Source organism: Anastrepha ludens, chromosome 4 (genome assembly GCF_028408465.1).
Source record: "Anastrepha ludens isolate Willacy chromosome 4, idAnaLude1.1, whole genome shotgun sequence".
NCBI lineage: Eukaryota > Metazoa > Arthropoda > Insecta > Diptera > Tephritidae > Anastrepha > Anastrepha ludens.
In genome coordinates, this window is record NC_071500.1 from 20,323,571 (window position 1) to 20,344,094 (window position 20,524).

The window sequence follows — 20,524 nt, forward strand, 5'->3', positions numbered from 1 at the left end:
GCAACTCCTTCGCTCCCTCAAATTTAACTTTTTGCTGCTTTGGTGTGAGATCATGCGCCTTTGGGATCTTGTAAGGCTTGACTTTGAGATCATTTTTCAGTATGCGGCGGATGCTACGGTCAGATATTTCTTTCATTTCTTTCGCGATTTGATTGGTACTTCGTCGGGGATTTCACTCAAGTCGCTTCTTCACATTTTGAACCATTTCAGGGAGACGTTGCAGTCTTTTGATGACCATCTCCATGATCTTATTGTGTCTAGTAATGGTGCGATAAGCAAAAACTTTATTTACTTTAAAAGCAAAATGCTTTCGCGCTTGTAAGCTACACTCTGGACTGTCATTTAGCCAACTAACAGACAGCTGAAGGCCGTGCAACAACTGAACGAGCGGTCTGAAGTAAAACAGCGTTGGGCAAAGTGTATAAGGAGACTTTGACGAAAAGTAAGAAGTTTTAATTTTTGCATGAACTTTTCAAGCGACCCTCGTATGTATGGACTATATATACTTTGCACGCTTAGTACTTTTAGTTTGTTTGCTTGCTTCTATTTGGTTTTTCCCAACACACAATGGCCGACCGACCGACCAGCTGCAAGCAAAGCGTAGTGACGTGAAAAGTGAACTCTCAAGCGTCACCCCGAATTTCTTGCGCAGCCTCATCAACCTCGTGCTGATACATTCACTACTGCACTTGAAAGGCGTCTCTGTAGTGCTCACAAATTACGCTATGGATGCTTAAGGATACTCACTTCTAAATCTACGCTGTCTTCACCAAAATAGTTAGCGTCCTGCTCTATCTCTATTTTCTACACTATTTTTAATGGTTTTGCGCTTGTGCTTATCTAACTATTTTTTTTGTTTTTTGTTTTGTAACTTTTTGCCTTGGTTTCGCTTTAATTTTTATTTCCTTTGTAAGTTTTGTTTTTCGCTCTTAAAAAACTTGCTTTATTTCAATTGACTTTTTACTTTGTTTCCACAGTTTTCCACGTTACCATTTTCTTCTAAAGCAGGTTGCTTGAGTAGTTTGCCGCCGCGAGGCTGCTATGGCTGGTAGTTGGCTGGTTGGCTGATTGTCTGGTTGGTGTTCTGCTTTAGGTTGGGTGCCTGCTTAGTTGGTTGCTTGCTTGCTGGTTTGTTTGACTGCATGATTATTGTGCCAGCGTCATTATGCGCGCCCCAGTCGTTTTCGTTGCCTCTGTTTCTCTGTTCGTCCGTCCACTCGTCTGTATGGCAATTACCCTACAAACCCAGCCAGCTGATTGTTTCATAATCGTGCCACGCTTCGACATTCGTTGTTGCTTCTATGCTACATCTCGTGCCTCATCGTTTTGCTGCCATCGATGATGCCTACACAGATTGGTTGGTTGGGGCTGGTGGTGATTCTGTGTTCGGTGCTACTCATTTGCAGTGGCACCGGTTGCCAGACGCCAGTTATTTGGTGCTTGCATCTGCTGCATATAATAACAGCTGTTTGCCAATTTATTCGCCGAGTTCATTCATTGTTATAACTATGCCTTTCAGTTGCTTATGCGCCTGATCTCCACTTCACTGAATCCTGGGAGCCTTGTTTTGGTATATAAGAATTTTAACTTTTCTTTTAATCTGAATTGTGTACTCACACACCTCTTCATTGTTTTTCTACATTCGCACTGTTTGTCGTGGTTGTCATAATTTCCGCTGTATTTCGCTGGTGTCTGCCTGTCAGCTGTTTGGCGTTGGTAATTGAAGTTGTTGTGGTTTTCTTTGGCGACGCTGTGCAATTCTCCGCGCTTCTGTCTCGGACAATTGCAGCTGACTTATCTCCACTGCTCCGCATGCTGGCTGTAGCCTCTATAATTTTGCCATTATTTCTGTGAATCTAGCGTGTGCATTCAATCTGCTGACACCGGCGGTAATGATGGCAGCTGCTGTTGCTACTATTTTTGACTTGATGAGCTTTTGCTCGGGCGTATTTTATCTCCCATTCAGCACTGTGGTTAGCTACTGGAAGTTACTGGCCGGCACTGCTTCACACCTCTCAGTCGCACCTCTCATCTTCTCATGCATCAGCTACCAATAATGACTGTTTTAATATTTTTTGTATTGAATATACATACAAACAAATGTGTATGCTAATAAAATTTCGCTCAAGGATTACAAAAAAAAATCTCTATCCCACATGGCTCATGTTTCTATCAAATGACGAGTGCATAAAATTGCTTTTCGTAACACTTTCGTGCAGATAAGGCAGCCCTTTACACATTGCGCAGCAGTGGCATTATTGGTCGGTTGTGGTTGCGAAGCCACTGACCCTCAAGATGGCCCGAAAGCAGAATAAACGTGCTCTGGGGAGCCATGGCAATTTAACACGTTAAGTGGCATCGCTCCTGACGGTGGGAAATGCGACGATAGCGACGATTTTGCTGGAGCACACGAAAAAAGCAGACGCTGCAATTTCAATTGCAACGCTGAATTATGAAGTGCAATCATAATGTGGCAGGTGTTGAAATAATGAGCAGGCAAGGCAGGCAGGCGGCCAACCAACCGAGCAGCCAACCAACCGTAGAATCGACAAAGTGTAGCCAAAAGGGGTTCCAATTGGCCAACTGTCCTTTGGTGGTTCGTCAGTGACGCAGTAACATTAATCAAATCTGTGTAACTTTGCTGAGTCGAGGTGAGTTTATTGTGTGTGAGTTTAATTGCGCAATTATTTCAACTGAAGTAAAAAGCTATGAAAAAAAAATATCTTCATTTTTATTTAATTTAAGTTTTACACTTGTGGAAGTGTGCGAACTTCAAGGGTTTTAGTATTTTATGAGCATATTTTATATTTTATGAGATTTTATATTTTATGCGACATATTGCGGTACGCCAATTTGAGGTTTACGGTGTAGAGTCTGGAAATTTTTTTTGGCGAAACGATGGAGTTGCCCATGCAAGCCAAGTAATTTTTTGAAGTTCAAATGAATTTTTCATTTTTTGACCGATGTTGCCCCGAAAACCTATAAAGCACGTTTAGGGCTTCAATTTGAGCGAAATATAATATTCTGTTCTATATAGTGAAATTTTGAGTTGCATTATTTTGTACAGCCTTTTAACCCATTATTGCCGCCTCTCAAGTCAGAGTGTGTCTTTTTAGGCCTTACACTCTTTATTCCCAAAAAATCTTAATAAAAATGGCAAGAGAGGGTTAAAAGGTTAGTTACTTCGTTCGAGATTTCTTATTATCTATTCAAATTACGATGTAGAGGTTCAATACAAAGGTGGCGCCATCCGCTGTCAGCTACTTTGCTAAATATAAACAAAACTTTGTATGTGACCATCTGTTGCACCGGAGGTTTTCCGACTACTTCAGACCCGGCATTAGATGCTCTGGTTAGCCTACCAGCACTTGATGGTTTCACCCAAGAAGAGGCCTTGAAGGCCATTTGCAGGCTGAAACACAATGGTAATTGTTATGGCCCCGGTCGGGAATTGGACAACAGAATATTCATGGACTTCTGGTCGCCGGCAACCACTGATTCGCAGTGGATGAGGCTACAGACCTGCCAAAACACTGCCATAAGGATGTCTTCTGATGTCCCCAGTACAACATCTTCATGACGAGGCCCATATGCTACCTGTGAAGAAGCATAATAAATTGCTCAGCAAGCAGTTCCTGCTAAGGTGTTACCGCAGGTCTCACTCATGCAGACACCTGCTTGAGCCTGAGCCAGCTCCCTGACATGTCAGGAGGCACCTTCTTAATTACGCGGACGAGATCCAGGACAAAACAGACCGACAACTACTGGATCGGACAGTGTACAGACAGATAATTAACGATATTCATCGGGAGACTCTTACCACCTTCTTAAGCTTCCGACCCGCGAATGCCATCATCGGAGTCCAACCACTACCCATTGCAGACGAAGAGCTCCACTTTCCCCGAGAGTAACGCGTTATCTTGGGACAACTACGTTCAGGATACTATAGCAGGTTAAACTCCTACTTACTAAACATATATCCGGCATGTGAAGACACCCCGCACGACACTAACCACCTTTTTACATGCCTCATCAAACCCACTTATCTAACACCCCTCGCCCTCTGGACCCAACCTGTCGAAGCAGCAAGTTTCCTGGGCCTAGCGTTAGATGAGCTAGACGAAGACGACCGGTGATTACACTACACTGCCAGGACAAAGTTAGCTTAGACAGCCCTTCAACCACTTCAAGGGTAGTCGAGTACTGTAAATCCAGGTTAAACTATGTCGGCAGATATAATGTCCTGATGTTAACATGGGTCCCGGGACACATGGGTATCGCAGGTGACGAGATCTCTAACTCTTTAGCTGGGATATGCTATGAGGCCAACTTCCTTGGCCCGGAGCCCGTTCTGCCACTCCCTTCTGCAGCCAGACAAGTTTTCAAAATTTATTTTAAGAATTTTTTATGAAACAAAGTTTCGTGCATGAAGTTTTATAGCTATTCACCCAAGACTAACTCAAGCGTTCGGTATTCTTCGTTGAAACGATCACAGTAGAAGAACGCGTGCTCCACGCTTTCTATTGCATTGTTGCAGCTTGGACAGAACGAAGTGTCCTTCATGTGAAAACGATGGAGGTACTCCAAGAAGCATCCGCGACCGCTCAATATTTATGTTAAATAGTGGTCTACGTCACCGTGCTTTCTGGTCACCCATTGGCTAATTTTGGAGATAAGTCTATAGGTCGCACGTCCGTTAACAGACGAATCACATCTGATTTCCCATTTTCTGACGAATGCAGATGTTCTGCAGCTTTCGCTTCAGTTGTCGGCTCAACTCCTTCTCTGTCATAAAGATGTCTCATTACCTGCACAAGTATATCTATTGGGAGCTTTCCAACGATGATGCAAACCGTATCGTCTGATAACGTCCTATATGCGCACGCGACTCTTAGGGCATTTCGTCGGTGCACTTGAGCTACTGGTCTAACATTCGATGGCTTAGCTCCTGTCCATATAGGAGCAACATATAAGATGACTGAATCCACCACCCTTGCCAGGAGATGTCTTCTGACGCCTTGCGGTCCGCCCATGCTTGGAAGAATTCTTGTAAGACCACTGTTGACTGCCGCAGAGCCGTGCATCAATCATTACGCCTAGATACTTTATTGCCTCTTGCGACAGTATTTCATGGCCACCTATTCGCAATTGCATGCAGTTACGAGGACCACTTCTGTTTTTTGTACGGCCAACTTCAGGCCCGCTGCAGAAAGCCATAGTTGGACCCTAGCTGCTGCATCATTACACTTTTCCTGCAGGTGGTCTAGCTTCTTGTCCGTGACCACGAGAGCGATGTCATCGGCATAGCCTACCAGTGTTGCTTCATCCTGCAATTTTAAGCTAAGTACTCCCTCGTACATGACATTCCACAGAGAGGGTCCAAGGACTGATCCCTGAGGAGCCATCGCCACCGCCCCCACCTCGCAGTCAGTGGAAATTTAGTTAGCAGCTCCAGGTGTCGCAACATACTGTACCAGTGTCGCGGTCTTAACTATTGCCATCAGCTTAGTCTGAAAAACACTAATACCCGACTAGAAATTTTGGTAAGGCGGTGATTAGGCGCAAATAAGGCAGACCGCATTCCAAATTTGCGCCTCATAAGGCAGCCAAACTAGGCCCAAGTCCCGAAAGGTATCGCCACACATCTGCCTCATTAGGCGCTGGTTCGAAAAACCGAACTTCGGTAATACTCCGGAAGCCCTTCTACAAATCAGTTAGGAATTCCAATTTATGCCTGAGTGAGGCACTGCCACAGATTTTCGTGACCACAACCAAATTTGGTATTGTTCTGGCATGCCAATCTTTGCCTTACCTAACGTGGGCCTGGTAAGGTAATAGTGAGGCGTGCCTCAGTAAGGCCTGCCTAATTCGGGTCTAACTGATTCTTCGGCATGCCTCACTGTAATTCTAGTCGGGTAGTCGTAGAGATCTTCAGATGTTTGCAATATACATACATCCGCTCAACTTGTCTACGAATTTTCAATCAACCATCTGTGCACACATGGACGAACTCGTCTTTCTCATAATTAAGAATATTTATTTTGCTTCTTTTTCTGCTAACTATGATTTTCGATTTCTTTATTCTTTATTCCAATCTGAGAGTATTTCATGCTCTACTTTCACGTCACCCAGTCTTATCTAAGACAACTTGTCTTGGTCTCTGTCTCTGTCTCGATCTCGATCTCAGCCTCGATCTCGATTTCGTTTTATGTAGGTGGCTACTTTGCAAGCCAATCAAATTAAAATTGATCACTTTTCTCACCGCATTCTCAGTTGAGAGCTGGAAAAAAAATGCTACACAGCAACAAATACAAGCATACATACAAACTTTTCGATTACATATTCAGCTCGGTTCGTGCCTCCCGCGTACATTTGTGTCAACCATAGAACTCTATGCTCTTTACTCCAGGCGCTAAAATGGACTTGCATGAATTTTGCGTTATACTACTCCACTTAGTGCGACACTTATGAGAGTGTGTGTGTGTATGTGTGTTTGTGCTGGTTTTGCTTGCGCTTGCCCATTTAATATATAATTTATTGAAAGCGCTTTTAGCAATCACCTATCATCCGCTCAACGAAACGATAGGTTGCGATCAGGTACCCAGCAGGACGGACGGACAAGCGGATGGTGCCATAGTTGGATGGTTAGTTGTCTGATTGGACGGACAAATAGCTGGCTGCTACGTTTCTGCTGCTTCAGACGGACCGATTTTGTCAGCATGTGTACGTGTATGTGTGTGTGTGTGTATGTGCGTCTGTGCCTGTAATCGAAACCGAAACTTATCGATTTTCTGCTGCGTCCGTACAATCATAACAATTAAGTATGCACAACCATTCGTGGCTGCAACAGCGTTCACTTCTGAGTCTCGTCGACTTGGGCTGCGTCTGCGACAATCCCGTGTGTATGTATTTTGTATGCTTTTATTTATTTTGTTTTACCTCTGCACTTTATCAAGCGCAAAGTCGTTCTTCGACTCGTTCTTATGCTTGTTTGTTATTGATTTATCTTTGTTGGTATGCGAGGCTGAAGAAGAAGAGTGTGTCCGGCTGTTGGCTGTTGTGTGCTGCATCAGAAAACCGGCCCCCAACGTCTGAATGTTTTGTGTTTTATTTTCTGCAGCTTTGCCTGTTTTTTTCTTGCTGCATTTTCTGCCCGTCCCCTCATCTCTTCACCAGAAAGTTGTTTGGCTTGGCGTTTCGTATGCTTGCCTTCTGTTTTGTTGGCCTTTCTTTACGTTTCGAGAATTGTGTTATCGCTGTGGTGGTTATACTTGATGAGTCGTTTTCTTTTTTGTGTTTTGCAGAGTTTCTGGAGTAGATTCATACACACATACGAGTACATATGTATGCGTGTATCTGTGTATTATGGCCCATATTAATCTGAAGTTGGAAAGACTTTGACAATCGTTGCGTCGTTGCGTTTTTACTTTTTCACTTTTATTTCCTGTCGCTACACTGTTATGCTTTTCAGATTTTCGCTTTCCCCACTCCACTCTCTTGCTCTCTCTCTTCCATTGCTTATGGTTCAGTGTGTAGCATTTTTACATCACGATCTTAATTCACTGCAAACATGGAAGTAAACAATTCATTGAACTTTCGCATAAAATGCTCTCAAGGTTATCAACTTTACTCTGTTGCGGTGTGTTCTGCCGTCCAGTTCGGTTCAGTATGGAGCGGTTTGATTGTGGACGCGGTTGCGTGTAATATTTACACTGTCGCATTAATGTGTCGGACGCCCGCCTCCTCCATTCATCGCTCTCTTGGCACTCAGCGCAGCCAGCTAGCATTCGTACTCGTAAGCTTGGCACATCGTGTGCTTTATGAACCGATCCTCCTGCTTGCTACTTACTCTACACTCGCAGAGTTTGTTTAAGTTTCAGATGTTGATATCAGAGTTTCATATTGAGATAGTCTATTTTTTATTTTTATTTTTTATTGCCGATTGTTACTTGGCTTCCCGGTGAGTTTTTACTTCTGTTTTATTTCTTTTATTGCTGTTCACTTGATTATGGTATTTTTAGTGCCCATTTCAGTAGAACGTTTTGACTTCAATTCTTAACTAGTCATTTGCTCGAAATGTGTTTTTTTTTTTGCTAGTCAGTTAGTCAGCGGCGCAACCAAGCATTCAGTGCCTTTGTGTTAACCAATTTTCAGTCTATTATCTCGGCAATCACCATGTGCCACTGCGCGGCCGTGGCAGAAAGACGTCGCCTGTCTTTTTTTGTACGTGTACGAGTTCATAGCCATAGTTCGGTGTGTCGGTCGATCTGTCGTTTGGTTGTGCGGTCATGTGTAGGCTAAGTTAAGCCTTTTGCTCTGGTCATTGGTCTTTCAGCCTGACTTACAGTCACATGCATACACATACATGTACGTATTATGCGTATGTATATGTGTATGGTAAATAAGGTATGTGCGCTAAGTTCTTAGTCTAACTTTTGCGGTTAAGCTCAGATTAGTTTTGTGAAGATTTTCGTTGTCAGTTGATGCCTTTTGGTTTATTTTGTACTTTGGTTTTTTTTTACGTAATATTTCTTCAGAGCGGTAAAAGTAGTTGGGCTTTAGTGAAGAAGTTAAATGCTTAGTAATGTTAATGAAAACGCGGAAGTATTAAAATATTTGGTGCGAAGATGGGTGGTTTCCTTGCGCGCGCTTCTTTTGTTTTTTAAAAGCTTTTACCACTCAATGAGAAGCGACAAAAATTATTATAATTTAAATAGAAGTAATAAGAAATCAAGACAAATTATTGGTCCAGAGAGCAGGTAACTGGGTGTCACATCAATTGCAGGAGAGGGGTATCGAGACACGTTTGGTGACTTGTGAGATGCTTCTTTAATGGCAGAAAAGAAATGGTTTTCTGCATCGCATCGTCAAAGGCAATGAAAAATGAATCTATTATGGTAACCCTAAGCGTCGAAAAAGAGCCTTGCCAGATGAATCAGGTCCATCGACAGCGAAAAAAAATATTCATGCTTGAAAGGTTATGTTGTACAACTGGTGGGATCAGAAGGTGTCATCTATTATGAACTCCTTAAACCATCTGAAACCATCACTGACGATCGTTACCGACTGCGTTTGAATCGACCTCTCAAAGAAAAGCGGCCGGAATGGGACGGTAGACATGACAAACTGACAAACTGAATCTGCTGCATGACAACGCCAGGCCACACTTTGCTAAATCTGTCCAGAAATATTTACAGGGACTGAATTGGGAAATCGTGCTCCATCCGCCGTATTCCCCAAGCTTCGGACTGCCAACTGTTCCGATCAATGCAGTCAGCCCTTACTGGAGAGCGGCTCACTTTTTACGAGAGCATAGCAAACTGGCTGAATGAATGGATCAAGTCAAAAGAAATCGAATTTTTTGTCAAAGGAATCCGCAAGCGGCCTGAAAGATGGTGTAAAATTGTAGCTTCCAATTGTTTAAATAATTTGTAACTTTGGCTAAGAAATAACTAAAACTTATTCCCGTACCCAATAAAAAGTCGCTGAACAAGTTCGATTTGCTGGCAACCCTGAACAAATTTTTGATTAATCAGGAAATGTCGGTGAATGTGATATGTAATGGAATGAAACTGCGGAAGCAGGGGTTAGCTCAGGAATGTCATGCTAAGAAAGAAGAAGAAGAATGAAAGTGTGGATGGTCAAAATTTTCAACAGCACTCAGCCAGTAAAGAGTTTTCCAATAAGAGTTGTTATTTTGATATTCAAAGAAAAATGCTATTTTTTAATATAAATAATCGGATGTTTATTTCATTATAAAGAGGAAGGTATGCCGTTAATAGTGGAAAATAACATCAGACAAATGACCATCACGACCACGCTTACAGGACAATATCCTTTTCATGAAATTTTCCATAACCGAATTGCAAAGTGGCTGCCCTAGGTCCTCGATAACCTCACGAATTCCATCTTTGAGATCTTGAATCGACCCTGGACACGTAACGCCGTCTTTTTGAAAATAAAAGTTGTTCAGATCAATGCCATCCAGTTCCGGCCATAAAAAATCGTTATTCATATCTCGATAGCGCAATCCATTCACCTGTAACACCTGTTATTGGAAAACCCTTTATTTGATAAATCAGGAAATGTTGGTGGATGTGATATATAACAGAATGAAATTGCGGAAGCAGAGGTCCGCCTAGGACTCTCATGCTAAGAAAGAAGAAGAAGAATGAAATTGCGGAGGGTCAGAATTTTTATCAGCACTCAGGCAGTATTTTCCACTATACTTATGGCAAAGTATAGAGAGTATTGTAAAGAGCGCAAAGTAAAGAGAGAGGGAGAGTATTTAAAGAACATCTTTGATTTTTTTTTTTTGTTTGTTTGAGGGGTCAAGAAAATGCAAAGCTTCCATTGCCATGGCATAAACTTTGATTTGTCAGATTTTGCAGGTTACGGTGTAACCCAAGGCGAATTTATTACAGGTGACAGCAAACACATATAAGTAAAACCCTACATGTATTTGTTGTTGCGTTTGGTGCAAGCATCATGTCAAAATCAGCAAGCAAATGTAAACATACGAATGTAAACATACCAATACATACAAACAAAGCATATCATTTTGACGTAAGCCATACCTACTGCGAAAAATTCAGCTGGGTGAATGCTGTCACCTTATTAAATCCACCTTGGTGTAACCTCTGGGCTGTGGAAACTCGTAATAAGTGCCAAATGGCAGTCAAAGAATGCGCCATCCATTGTGATCGTGTCGCAGTGGCATTTTTTCCAACTCGCGGCCTTTTTTGATGAATGATTGAAGTCTTCAAGTGAAGACTCTGTAGGCTAGAATCGGTTCTCCGTAACCGTTTATGCTGCTACAACAACAACAGCAATAAGGCTCTAGAGAAATGCGAAATTGATGAAAATCCAAGTTTGACCCTGAAAATTATTGCTTATCAGCTAATTGATCAGTTATTGAACTGTTGTATTCACTGCAACTGACATTACCCGGTCCGGCACTTGAGGTGAAACCAATTAAAAAGGTCATACATTTACTTTGGAAAATTGCTTTTAGTGAATTCAAAGTAAAAAATGTGTGAAAATAATACAAGATTAAGAATCAATTTACTTTTGCTTGATATGACCACCTCTTGCCCTGGCTCTGGCCTGGAGATGGTCCAGAAAGGAATCGCAAGCTGCCCGAATGTGACTTGCAGGCGTTTTTGGGCGTTTCAGCGCCTCGAGACTGATGAATCTTTTAGTATAACCCATCGGATTCGCGTCTGGTGAATTCGCAAACCATTGTGTGGACGTTATGAAATTTGGAACGTTGTTGTGTAGCCATTCTTGGTTCGCACGAGCTTTGTGAGACCGTTCCGAGTCCTGTTGAAACATCCACTGTCTGCCACCGAAATTTTTGTTTGCCCGCAGCTTCAACGCACAGCACGCGCATCAGCTGCGCGAGCGGTCTGACGTTGGTTACACTTCGAGTGCCGGACCCTGAAAGTTATTTCTATCTTTTATACCAAAAGTGAAGTTATCGCTGTGAAGTACCCGTTTGGAGTCTGTGAAAGTCACAAATTATCTATTAACACATTTATTCAAATAGTGGAAAAGGGTTAGCAAATTTGTATTTCAAGAGCTTGGGGAGGCTTGTGGGAAGCGAAAAACGAAATTTTGATGTTTTAATCAAAGGTGTGTGTTTTATTGACTAATTTCGAGTAAAATCTTGAATGACTGCATCGCGAATAACTTTTTTTCCAAACAAAAAAATAGTTTTCCGCAATGAAAACCTTCATTTTGTCCTTCACTGCTTGTCCGATTGCATAATGCTGCTGTCTAGTTTAGTTCACAAGTGTCAACATCAATATTCAATGCCCTCAAAAAAAAAGTGGCCCATAAAGTAACATTTTACTGCCAATTCATCTGCTAACATCAGCAATGGCTGAGGGGAAGTGCTGGCCCAACTTAACCTTAGCTTATGGGTGAAAATCGCGGGATATCTGTACTTTTCAAGCCCCAAAAATTTTGTAATTCGCTCATATAATATCCGGGATCCCGAAAAATTTTGAAATGTCGATTCGAAAGAAATAAAAATTTGTTTATTGCAAAAATTTGTTGACAATAAAGGCTTTTCGATGTCTAAGAAACTTGTTTTAATTTATATGCAATATTATATTTATACAAAATTCTGTTTGTATCAATTAAAAATTGCATTTATTACAAAGAAATAAGCTCATTCAGTCAGTTGTTTACAATTTTGTTTACTTGAAGCTGAAAAAAACATTTCTAGTACACAAAATCCTAAAATCCCGGCAATAAAATTTTTCGCTAAGATCAGCATCCCTAGTAGATATAGATAAATCTACCATCAAGTTCGCTTTTACACAAAGACTTTTCTCCAAATGTGTGATTTATTTGCATACTTTAAACAGAACAGAAATCGTTAATAAAATTTGGCAACAGTCACCCCAGACATCTAAGTGCTCTAAGTGGGCCAAATTCTTGTCATTTCACCCGTTACTGTTAAAAAAAGATTTTGGTCAAAGGGTTACAACAGCTTTTGTGGAAATTTGAAAAAAGATCGAATGCAACTGTTAAAAAGATTTTGGTCAAAGGGTTACAACAGCTTTTGTAGAAAGATCGAATGCAAATCTTTCCTTTGTATTTTAAAAATTTTAGCAAATTTCCACACACTAAACCAACTCTCACTACTTAACAGCAAGTTTTCTGCGATAGTCTATATTATCAACATATACGCTCTTGGTTGTTGCTGTTGTTTACTTTTGCTATTTTTGTTGCAACTTTAGTTGATGCATAGGTATGAATCGTCTTTACTGCCGACCAACGCGGTCTGCGTATCTTCTTTGCATTTTACTGCATTCAAAATGTTTGCTTTCGTTTGCCAGTGAAGCATTACTATTGCAGTTGTTATTATTGTTGTAACTAAATTGTGCACAAAGTTCCTTCAACCCAATGACGGTCGAGCCGACCCATCACCACCAAGCGCACAACTAAAACGCAATGCGCTCACTCGGTTGCTTCACACTCGTTTGTTGTTGGTTGTTGGCGTTCGTTCATCCACATTCGCTCACCACTCGGACTAACAACCACCACCGAAAACAGTCGCGTGCACTTAAATACATACTCGTGCCTATGTAGTATGGCTGCATATTCGCGTGCACTTTGCTTCTCTCACAAAAATGACGCTTTGGGGTGCAAAGTGTTTGCTGCTTGCCAACTGACTATGTCCATGGTCTGCCGCTCGACGGGCAGTTGCGCCAACTGGTTGCTCTTTTGTATCTTATATTTTACTCTGATTTTCGACTTTGTTTTTGTTTTAATTTCTTTAAATGCATGCATGTTTCATACACCTTGCTTGGCTTGTGGTTGTGTTTGCGTGTTTGTTGTTGTTGCATTTTGGTGCGGGTGGGAGGCGTTGCTAACTGTGTAATACTCTGTTACTCTCTCGGTCGCAACTAGTTCGGTTGCCAATTCAAATTATTACATGTTTAGGTTTAAGTGTTTTTTGCAGTTGTTATTGTTGTTGCTGTTACTAGTTGGTAACTATCCCTTGCAGGTATATCCACAAATAGCGCACTAGAGCGGAGTCTAGTTAAAATGCAACCATTACTGGTTCGTTTTCGCATTATTCGATACAAGAAACCAACTAATTTTACAGGACGTGTGTTTAGGAAGCATTAACTGACTCCTGTGACACCTCTTCCTTGGTAGTTCGCAATTAGTATAAAATAAGAAGAATTGTTTTTTTTTTTCAACGAGAAGCAATACTGTAACTTATAAGTCAGCCAGATTCAGTCGGTTGCGGCAACGAGTTGGACTGACCGGGCATACAAAACGCAATGGTAGTCTGGCCGTGTACAAACAAATCAGCTGTTCTGCATGGAGTAGAGTGTGGATATACTTTTACGACGTACTTAGCCACGCTTGCGCGAGCATTTTATTTTTGTTTTATTATAATCATATTTTCCATCGAACCACTGAAGTGCGTTTTGCTTACAGCGGCAATAAGCTATTCTTAACATTAAAATGCCATTAAAATTTTATTTCCCAACTGCCTACAGATAATACAGATAAATTGGCTAGTTCCGAAGCTCAGGCAAGTTTGGTTCATTATTTTGCTCAACTATTTTTAAAGCTTATAATGGGTTTGCAAACCCAGCTGTTATTTATTTACATCGTTTCATTTAATTTCACATCAAGCGTAATTTCCATGAGCATTTCTACTTTTCTGCAACTAATTTTTGCTTGTATCGTAACTTTGTCAGAGTTTATTAAGCTTTTGAGAGAACGAAAATATTTTTACCGGCATGATCGAGTCAACTCTTATGTTTGAGGCTAGTTGGGAGAACGGCGCTTAATAATTAAAATATTAATAATTAAAAATTTAGTAAAATTGTATTAGATTAAAAACGTATATTTATTTATTAAAATCCTATAAAACCTCGTCATCTTCCAATTCAATCCGCTTGATTCAGCGACTTACTCCTTCAAAAGCCATCGTCTTCACACGATGGTACGATTTGATTAAGTTTTGGCTAGAATTCATACTTGAAATGCAGTAAGCACTCTCACAAAAGAGCTGGTAATATCTGATTTTTTGAAGTAGCAATACTGAGCGCTCAAAAATTCTCCGTACTAGAGATTCAATTTAAAATTATACGCAGACCATTTTTTGGAGACTGACAACTTTTTGACTGACAACCTCATATGGCCAAAAAATTCTTTTTATTTTTTAACAATAGATCAAAAAATAAAAAACTGAAAACAAACATAAAAAATCTTTTTTCGTTTCCGTTTTACACGCTTTTTTAAGGGGACAGATACCTGTAAACGGCCATATTTTCCCTGATTTTCATTAAAATTATTTAAAATGAAGAAGTCTATTTTTTTTTCAAAATTGGCATACAGTTTATTTATACATTAAAATAATATAAAAAATATTTTTTTTTATTTTAATAATTTAAAATGGCGGATATACACTCAATTCTTCCAGGAAGGTCGCAGCGGGGCTTCTCAATCGGCGGGCATTGTAGCATCGGCGTCAGTGACCTGAATACCAAAAACCAACAGATTTTTTTGTTTACTAATGTCATCATTTCTATATGAATTAAAAAAAAATGAAAAAAAAATTTCGCGGAATAAAATGCTTCAAAAAAAAAAAAATAATAATTTTGGGGGAATTTTCCTACTATTTTTGCTTCGAAAAAATTATCTTTTCGAAAAATTTACTCTGCTATCTGGCAATACTATTCAGTAATGCTCAATTACGGCTGTCGTAGCCGAATGAGTTTGAGTGTGACCACCATTCGGTAGCACGCGGCTGTTGGCACAACGAAATACCAAAATAATGGAAACGATTTTTTCTAATAGCACTCGCCTCTCGGCAGGCGTTGATAAACCACCGAGTGTATTTTTACTATAAAAAATGCTCCTCGCAAAACCATCATCTACTGCTCATAGGCGGCATAAAACTGTAGGTACCTCCATTTGTTGAAAAAAAAAAAAAAAACAAAACACAACAAGACGCACCCCACAAATAGCAGCAGAAGCTCGATCAAGCATCGAGTAAAAGGTGTAGCGCTAATTCTGCTCAATTTGTAACATTTTTAGTTATTTTCTTTCTAAATTTAAGACCTTTGTGTCATTCACAGTCACATTAAAGTACCTGATACCTTTAAAGATGCGCATTTTTTAGTGAAATGCTGAACAGTTTTCAGAGACGGTTCGTAAAACTCGAACATTTTAGGGTCATCGTGAAGCACCTTGTCGGACCGCAATACAGAAATTGGTGAAAAAATTCGAGATATTGGGTCAAGTTAGTGATGTGAAGAATAAAACCCGTGCACGTCGCTCAAGAACAGCCGAAAATATTCCTGTTGTAGCCGAAAATGTTGAAGAAAATCCAGGTTTGGTCATTCCTCGTCGCTCTTTGGAATTAGGCATTCCACAAACGTCATTACACCATATTTTGCCTAAAGATTTCGGTCTTAAGGCTTATAAAGCCCAGTTAACACAAGAACTCAAGCCGGTCGATCATCAACAACGTCGTGGCTTTGCTGATTCGGTCGTTGAAATGCATGAAAATGTTCCGGAATACCATTGAAAAATCATCTTGAGTGATGAGGCCCATTCCCATGTCGGTAGCTTCGTCAACAAGCTAAATTGTCGGATGTGGGGCTCAGAAACTCCAAGAGTTATTGTTGAAAAACCTCTCTATCCTATCTATCATCGTGACTGTTTGGTGCGGTTTATGCGGTTTATGGCCCGGCGATTGAACCATTGATCTTTTAGGGGAAAAGTTTCCGGATAACACCTCTTAATGGAAAACCCTTTAATTGATTCTCACAAATGCCAATACAGTCTGTTCGGCATTACCGCAGCGACCTAAATTTGCATATATTCTGCTATGGACTTTCACTCCAGCAGCATTCGCCATACACGGAATATACTCATCTCAAAAATACTCAATACTTCCCCCATCAGTGTAAGTAGTTTTAACTCTTCACTTGACGGTTGTGTGGTCTAGTCATGAATTTTTGACTTAAACTCATGAAATTCCTTGTACTTCACTAAGATTTGATAAGCTGCGCTTGCATGCACTGGTTTATTTTTCATTCAAAATAATATTTTTCATTCAATATGAATCTTCCCAGACTCTTTAAGTGCGAATGTGATTATCGAATTAGCTGTTTTCTGCTGTGGATAAATGTGGCTGCTCCCGAAGTAGTTTTCAATTGTCGAAATTCTACTAATGCAACACCAATAATTGTTTCTTTAGTACTTTGGTTTTTACTGCAGGGTTGCGTTACTTAGTAGTACACGATTTTGCATATGTGTTTGATTCTACATGTCGCATGTTTACGCAGCCGTTTTGTTGTAATTTTTTATAATTTTTACTTGTGTACTTTTTTAATATTATTATACAATGCGCCTTTGTTTTTCAACTTTATGTGCTCAAATGTTCTGCTTGCAGGGCATCATACGCCAGCTCTGTTTTTCGCTTTATGGGTCGATGCGCTTGACACGATTTTTTCTAGCTATTGCGTGCTCTTTATAAATCCGTGCTCTCAATTTTTCTGTTTTCAATCTCCGGCTTTGCCATTTGCGCATTTCTGGTCATGTATTTTAAGTCATTGGCTTTCATCTGCATGCGGGAGCGCTACTGTTGTGCTGACGTTTTCTACTGTTGTGCGATTGCTTTTAAGCTGTTTGATTTACCATAAAACGCGACTTTGCATTGTCATACCGAAATAGTTAAGCTTTTCCAGCTATAGAGATATAATGAAAGCCTCCAAAAATTAGAGTATTTTTCGAGCAGCTTGATTCGGTGCAATTAATCCACTACAGCGCTGTTCTGGGAGAACGTGGGATTGTGTAACTTGCGTAGTTAGCGTATAACTCGAGTATAATTGTTCGATTCTGAGTATTAGTTAGTTGTACTTGCAGCCTCAGTAGCAAAACTGCGCTTGCTAATTTCCCGTTTGTGATAACAGATATTTAGATTGAGACTCTTTCTTATAAAGTGTGGTTAAGTGTCAAGGGCTGGTGTTGATTTTGAATAAAATACAATTTTTTTAGGACATTATTGTAATTTCTCTTTATTATGATAATATTGGTATGGCTCAATTACGTGTGGAACAAAATATCGGCCAAATGGCCGCCGCGACCTCGGCGGCACACCTCCAAAGACCACCAAAAGCAAATAGTTTCTTATCTAAAGAGTGGTTAAGTTTCAAGGGCCGGTGTTGATTTTGAATAAAATACAATTTTTTTAAGAAATTATTATCATTTCTCTTTATTATGATAATATTGGTATGGCTCAATTACGTATGGAATAAAATATCGGCCAAATGGGCGCCGCGACCTCGGCGGCGCACCTCCATCCGATGGGCCAAATTTTCGATGTGCTGAGGCATAATTGAGGTTCTATGCCGTTAATGTGCCGAATTATCTCATCCTTTAGCTCTTGAATTGATGCTGGCTTATCGACGTACACCTTTTCTTCCAAATAACCCCAAAGAAAGAAGTCCAACGGTGTCGTTGACGTTTAGGTGTGCTTAACATTCAACATCGGCCCTTGAAACTTAACCACCCTTTATATCAACAAACTCTTTAGGTACATGCATTTCATTTTAAGCCTTGTCTGTGTGCTCAATACACTTAAATCAAATAGTTTTTCATCTTGTTCGGCAAGATGGATGTCGGATGGTGTTTTTCTATTTAAAGCTTCCAAAAAAGTTCTTATATGAGAACTCAGCGTCATGCAACAAATCCTTCCGAGGTCAGCTTATGATCTGCAAAACATTTCATTCAATCTATAGCACGAAATAACTGTTATTATCATATTTTCTCTTACTAGATCATTTAAAGAGAGTAATATTTCTCTTTTTCTCCGAGGCAACTGAAGCAATCCCTGAGAACTCATTCACCGACAAAGATTTCCAAAAAAGTGGCTCAAGAGCATGTAAAATTTGCCCCTGTGCTGCCCTGGATTTAGTTTTGCACTTACTTCCCAACGACTTTTACGTTATTTCCAGTGCAGCTCAGGGGGTTAAAGGAGGTTGTTCTCTGGAGGCAATAAGAAGGACTCAGAAAGTCCTGGGAGCTCCTCGCCATTAAATTTTCAAACTCGTAGCTGTGTTTACCGGTCAATTTACGATCGGTACATACGCGGAAAAGCTAGGTTTACCATTTAACCCCCATTGCCGAAGCTGTGGGGACCATTCAGAGAAGGAAACTGTAGATCACTTTCTCTGTAAATGTCTGGGTTTGGCAGCTAGACGACTAAGATCACTGGGTACTCCTTTCTTCGACAGTCAAGGGCAGTGCGCCAACCTAAATTCCTTTAATCTAAACCTAAAGTTACAAATTATTAACAACACTTGCACAGTACTTTTCTATTAATCTGCTCTGGGTGCCAGGACACAGTAACATTATAGGTAACTGTAAGGCAGATGAGTTAGCTAGATTAGGCTCCTCGCTCCAAATTAGTCAGGACAGGCTTGACATACCTATGCCCTTGGCAACATGTAAACTTTTGATAGACAGATACACCATTAGTGCTGCTAACTCCAACTGGAGGCAGTTAAACACCTGCGCTATAAGTAGGCTAGCGTGGCCCGAATGGAACATGGGTCGCACTAAGAGTCTACTTAAGTTAGGCAGGAGGGATCTAAGGATTGTAGTAGGTGTCCTATCTGGGCACTGTCTAATAGGAAGACATGCCAGTAGATTAGGGGCACCATCTAATGACTACTGTAGAAGCTGTCAAGATATAGAGGAGGTAGAGACAATCGAACACCTTCTATGCGGGTGCATGGCTCTGTGTAGAAGGCGGTGGAGATTGCTCGGCCACACAATGGTTTAGAGAGGACCAAGTTGAGTAGGATAGGACAGTTCTGGTGGTATCACAAGGGGCCTCTAACTGGCCTAGGTGCGTCGTAGGACAGCCACTTCACCTAACCTAACCTAAACCTAAAATCCGTTACATCCACAACTCTGGCTGGCTGTGGATTTCTACCTGTTGGAGGTCTCATAATGTTATCAAAACGGCACTTCAGTGCTACTTGAGGAGTGCCAGACTGGCACTTTAACCATTTCACCTACTTAACTGCCTTTTTCTATCTTTCGACAGAACCAGTTTCTTGAAATTTTTTCAACAGCCGACTCATTCGTACGATTATTTCCACCAAACAAATGAAAGATTTGGGGATATTTGGCTCTTAAAGATCGAATACTTTCATAGTAAGTTTCAACAATTTTAACTCTTCGCTCTATTGTGAAAGTATCCAGGTTTCCAGGAAAGTATCTGGTTTGTCCACTGGGCAAATGTCAAAGACGACGTAAATAAAAAAAAAAACACAGTGCCGTCTAGCAATTTTTCGCCACTGACTTCTAAGAGTCACTTTTGACAGACCCTTTGAAAATGAAATTTGAAAAGATCGAGCCAAGGAGCACTAGGAGATTTGGTGGCTCCTAAAACACTCAGGCTAAAAAGCCCATCGTATTTAGAGCTCTGGAAAGAGAGTAGATAGTCAAGGAGGAAAGGAGAAAAGTATCAGAGAGAGAGATAGAAAAGAATAGAGACAGAGATAGGGATAGGAAAGAATGGAGACAGAGATAGAAATAGTTAGTCCTGTGAGAATTTTCCATATTCTTTGGCATATCTGTAAATATCCTGCAGTTTTTGAGAACGAATATTACTCATTTTCACGACATCGGAACCCAAAACTCGTAGCCGTGCTCTATCAAATGCAGGAGACTCAGGGAGAAAATGCTCAGTGCTATCCGCCTCCCTCCTCCTCTAAGTAAGATAAGCAAATCGGGTCCTCAATGATGCCAATGGTGATCATATGCTGACCCCATGGGCTGTGTCCTGTAATAATAACGACCATCAACCGAACGTCTTTCCTGCCAAGTTTTAGTCGAATGTTTGACAGTTTTCTGTTCGTGCTTGTCAAAAAACACTTTGCAGCTCTGCAGCGTTCTAGACCGGACCATCGTTCTTCATATAGATTGCCTACATAATCGCTGATCCAATTCATGATTCCGGCGGAACTGA